The sequence below is a fragment of the Heptranchias perlo genome, chromosome 20 (genome assembly GCF_035084215.1).
Source record: "Heptranchias perlo isolate sHepPer1 chromosome 20, sHepPer1.hap1, whole genome shotgun sequence".
Classification (NCBI taxonomy): Eukaryota; Metazoa; Chordata; class Chondrichthyes; order Hexanchiformes; family Hexanchidae; genus Heptranchias; species Heptranchias perlo.
In genome coordinates this window covers 52,447,142-52,452,318 of record NC_090344.1, presented here as the reverse complement: position 1 = coordinate 52,452,318, position 5,177 = coordinate 52,447,142, and the positions used below count along the sequence as shown (strand labels likewise).

Sequence of the window (5,177 nt, the reverse complement as noted above, 5' to 3'; positions counted from 1 at the left end):
TTGCTGGTTGTGGGAGCTGACTGTGTGCAAATTGGCTGCCACGTTTCCAACATTACAACGTTGGCTACACTTCAGAAATACTGCTCTGACCCCACACACACACAGTGTCCGGCTCTGACCCCACACACACACAGTGTCCGGCTCTGACCCCACACACACACAGTGTCCGGCTCTGACCCCACACACACACAGTGCCCGGCTCTGACCCCACACACACACACAGTGTCCGGCTCTGACCCCACACACAGTGCCCGGCTCTGACCCCACACACACACAGTGTCCGGCTCTGACCCCACACACAGTGTCCGGCTCTGACCCCACACACACACAGTGTCCGGCTCTGACCCCACACACACACAGTGTCCGGCTCTGACCCCACACACAGTGTCCGGCTCTGACCCCACACACAGTGTCCGGCTCTGACCCCACACACAGTGTCCGGCACTGACCCCACACACACACAGTGTCCGGCTCTGACCCCACACACAGTGTCCGGCTCTGACCCCACACACAGTGTCCGGCTCTGACCCCACACACACACAGTGTCCGGCTCTGACCCCACACACAGTGTCCGGCTCTGACCCCACACACAGTGTCCGGCTCTGACCCCACACACACACAGTGTCCGGCTCTGACCCCACACACACACAGTGTCCGGCACTGACCCCACACACAGTGTCCGGCTCTGACCCCACACACACACAGTGTCCGGCTCTGACCCCACACACACACAGTGTCCGGCTCTGACCCCACACACAGTGTCCGGCACTGACCCCACACACAGTGTCCGGCTCTGACCCCACACACAGTGCCCGGCTCTGACCCCACACACACACAGTGTCCGGCTCTGACCCCACACACAGTGCCCGGCTCTGACCCCACACACAGTGCCCGGCTCTGACCCCACACACACACAGTGTCCGGCACTGACCCCACACACAGTGCCCGGCTCTGACCCCACACACACACAGTGTCCGGCACTGACCCCACACACAGTGCCCGGCTCTGACCCCACACACACACAGTGTCCGGCTCTGACCCCACACACACACAGTGCCCGGCTCTGACCCCACACACACACAGTGCCCGGCTCTGACCCCACACACACACAGTGTCCGGCTCTGACCCCACACACACACAGTGTCCGGCACTGACCCCACACACAGTGCCCGGCTCTGACCCCACACACACACAGTGTCCGGCTCTGACCCCACACACAGTGTCCGGCTCTGACCCCACACACACACAGTGTCCGGCTCTGACCCCACACACACACAGTGTCCGGCACTGACCCCACACACACACAGTGTCCGGCTCTGACCCCACACACAGTGTCCGGCTCTGACCCCACACACACACAGTGTCCGGCACTGACCCCACACACACACAGTGTCCGGCTCTGACCCCACACACAGTGTCCGGCACTGACCCCACACACACACAGTGTCCGGCTCTGACCCCACACACAGTGTCCGGCACTGACCCCACACACACACAGTGTCCGGCACTGACCCCACACACACACAGTGTCCGGCTCTGACCCCACACACACACAGTGTCCGTCACTGACCCCACACACACACAGTGTCCGGCTCTGACCCCACACACAGTGTCCGGCTCTGACCCCACACACAGTGTCCGGCTCTGACCCCACACACAGTGTCCGGCTCTGACCCCACACACACACAGTGTCCGGCTCTGACCCCACACACACACAGTGTCCGGCACTGACCCCACACACACACAGTGTCCGGCTCTGACCCCACACACAGTGTCCGGCTCTGACCCCACACACAGTGTCCGGCACTGACCCCACACACACACAGTGTCCGGCTCTGACCCCACACACAGTGTCCGGCACTGACCCCACACACACACAGTGTCCGGCTCTGACCCCACACACACACAGTGTCCGGCTCTGACCCCACACACAGTGTCCGGCTCTGACCCCACACACACACAGTGTCCGGCTCTGACCCCACACACAGTGTCCGGCTCTGACCCCACACACAGTGTCCGGCTCTGACCCCACACACACACAGTGTCCGGCTCTGACCCCACACACACACAGTGTCCGGCTCTGACCCCACACACACACAGTGTCCGGCACTGACCCCACACACACACAGTGTCCGGCTCTGACCCCACACACACACAGTGTCCGGCACTGACCCCACACACACACAGTGTCCGGCTCTGACCCCACACACAGTGCCCGGCTCTGACCCCACACACAGTGTCCGGCTCTGACCCCACACACAGTGTCCGGCTCTGACCCCACACACACACAGTGTCCGGCTCTGACCCCACACACACACAGTGTCCGGCTCTGACCCCACACACACACAGTGTCCGGCTCTGACCCCACACACAGTGTCCGGCTCTGACCCCACACACACACAGTGTCCGGCTCTGACCCCACACACACACAGTGCCCGGCACTGACCCCACACACACACAGTGCCCGGCACTGACCCCACACACACACAGTGCCCGGCACTGACCCCACACACACACAGTGTCCGGCACTGACCCCACACACACACAGTGTCCGGCTCTGACCCCACACACAGTGTCCGGCTCTGACCCCACACACACACAGTGTCCGGCTCTGACCCCACACACACACAGTGTCCGGCACTGACCCCACACACAGTGTCCGTCACTGACCCCACACACACACAGTGTCCGGCACTGACCCCACACACAGTGCCCGGCACTGACCCCACACACACACAGTGTCCGGCACTGACCCCACACACACACAGTGTCCGGCACTGACCCCACACACACACAGTCCGAGTCTTCTCCAAGCAAAGGCCAGCGAGATTTTCACTGAACTTTGAAGAACTGGCGGAGATTAACCCTTTGTGTACTGGAAAAGCACCTTAACTTTCAACAATCCTCCAGCCTTTCCTCCTCCCGAGTAACTCTGTCCTGCTTTTGAATGCAACTGAAAATGACAGAGCTACAGAGACAATCATTTCTTGGATCAGCATTTACTCAGGACTCAATGAAATTTATAAAATCAGTGCTGTTTCTGGGTCTGTATTCAAAATTCCTTCTTTTTGGGCAATTTTACCAAACGCCCATCTCCCTCCCAGAGCCCACTCTCCCTCCCTGAGCCGCCTCTGAGCCCCCTCTCCCTCCCAGAGCCCACTCTCCCTCCCTGAGCCCCCTCTGAGCCCACTCTCCCTCCCTGAGCCCACCCTGAGCCCCCTCTCCCTCCCTGAGCCCACCCTGAGCCCACTCTCCCTCCCTGAGCCCACCCTGAGCCCCCTCTCCCTCCCTGAGCCCACCCTGAGCCCCCTCTCCCTCCCTGAGCCCACCCTGAGCCCCCTCTCCCTCACATTCCAACCGAAACAGTCCAAGTAAAAGCAAACAATTGTGTTTATTCCAACTTGTAAAATTTACATGAATGCTGTTTCCGTAAACCAGATCCCAGGAAATTGGCCTTTGTCTCCTCTGTCCCAGCTTTCAGCCACTGCCCCTTAACCCTGTGTTTGCCCCTTGCCCCCTTCCCCTTGCCCCCTGCCCCTGCCCCCTTGCCCCCTTCCCCTTGCCCCCCTGCCCCCTTCCCTTGCCCCCTTCCCCTTGCCCCTGCCCCCTTCCCCTTGCCCCCCTGCCCCCTTGCCCCCTTGCCCCCTTCCCCTTGCCCCCCTGCCCCTGCCCCCTTCCCCTTGCCCCTGCCCCCTTCCCCTTGCCCCCTTGCCCCTTCCCCCTTGCCCCCCTGCCCACATTTGAACCTTCACTTTCTCCCCTCCCACAGACTGAAGCCGCTGGAAGGTCAGTTCTTGCAGCCAGTGAAGGAGACAGACGATCGGATCAATGAAACCAGACCCGGGGCACTGAAGGCAGCGCTGGGCGGGGAGGGGAGGGGAGGGGAGGGGGTTCCCCGGGAACCTGCAGTCCGGCCCCGCTCCATCTACTCACCCGGTCGGCTGTGGGTCGCTCTCTCTCCCCGACTCTGTGCCGCCCCAGCCCCGAGCCGCTCGGTTATGTAGCGGGCTGGAGGAGGGCGGAGCGGGGCGGAGCTGCAAACAGGCTGAGGTCATGGAGAAAATCCGGTAATTGCAGCCGGAGGATGGAGCTCCAAACCCAGCAGGGTGGCAGGAGAGGGAGCCTGGCACTGGGGGAGAGGGAGACTGGCACTGGGGGAGAGGGAGCCTGGCACTGGGGGAGAGGGAGCCTGGCACTGGGGGAGAGGGAGACTGGCACTGGGGGAGAGGGAGACTGGCACTGGGGGAGAGGGAGACTGGCACTGGGGGAGAGGGAGAGTGGCACTGCGGGAGAGGGAGACTGGCACTGGGGGAGAGGGAGACTGGCACTGGGGGAGAGGGAGACTGGCACTGGGGGAGAGGGAGACTGGCACTGGGGGAGAGGGAGAGTGGCACTGCGGGAGAGGGAGACTGGCACTGCGGGAGAGGGAGACTGGCACTGGGGGAGAGGGAGCCTGGCACTGGGGGAGAGGGAGACTGGCACTGGGGGAGAGGGAGACTGGCACTGGGGGAGAGGGAGACTGGCACTGGGGGAGAGGGAGACTGGCACTGGGGGAGAGGGAGAGTGGCACTGCGGGAGAGGGAGACTGGCACTGGGGGAGAGGGAGAGTGGTACTGGGGGAGAGGGAGACTGGCACTGGGGGAGAGGGAGACTGGCACTGGGGGAGAGAGGGAGACTGGCACTGGGGGAGAGAGGGAGACTGGCACTGGGGGAGAGAGAGACTGGCATTGGGGGAGAGAGAGACTGGCACTGGGGGAGAGGGAGACTGGCACTGGGGGAGAGGGAGACTGGCACTGGGGGAGAGGGAGACTGGCACTGGGGGAGAGGGAGACTGGCACTGGGGGAGAGGGAGACTGGCACTGGGGGAGAGGGAGACTGGCACTGCAGGAGAGGGAGACTGGCACTGGGGGAGAGGGAGACTGGCACTGGGGGAGAGGGAGACTGGCACTGGGGGAGAGAGAGACTGGCACTGGGGGAGAGGGAGACTGGCACTGGGGGAGAGAGAGACTGGCACTGGGGGAGAGAGAGACTGGCACTGGGGGAGAGGGAGACTGGCACTGGGGGAGAGGGAGACTGGCACTGGGGGAGAGGGAGACTGGCACTGCGGGAGAGGGAGACTGGCACTGGGGGAGAGGGAGCCTGGCACTGGGGGAGAGGGAGACTGGCACTGGGGGAGA

At 63.1% G+C, this 5,177-nt stretch overlaps 1 protein-coding gene across 2 annotated transcripts in view; it reads right to left on the bottom strand.

The window, feature by feature from the left end:
• The window catches only part of plat (plasminogen activator, tissue), a 62,795-nt gene extending 58,793 nt beyond the window's left edge, over window positions 1-4,002 (bottom strand). Inside the window, exon 1 of one of the 2 annotated variants that reach the window (XM_068001388.1) lies at window positions 3,934-4,002. The gene's annotated coding sequence lies outside the window, so the exon portion shown is untranslated. The remainder of the gene's footprint in view (window positions 1-3,933) is intronic. The other variant, XM_068001389.1, reaches the window with a different exon arrangement.
• Between the last annotated feature and the right edge of the window lie 1,175 nt (window positions 4,003-5,177).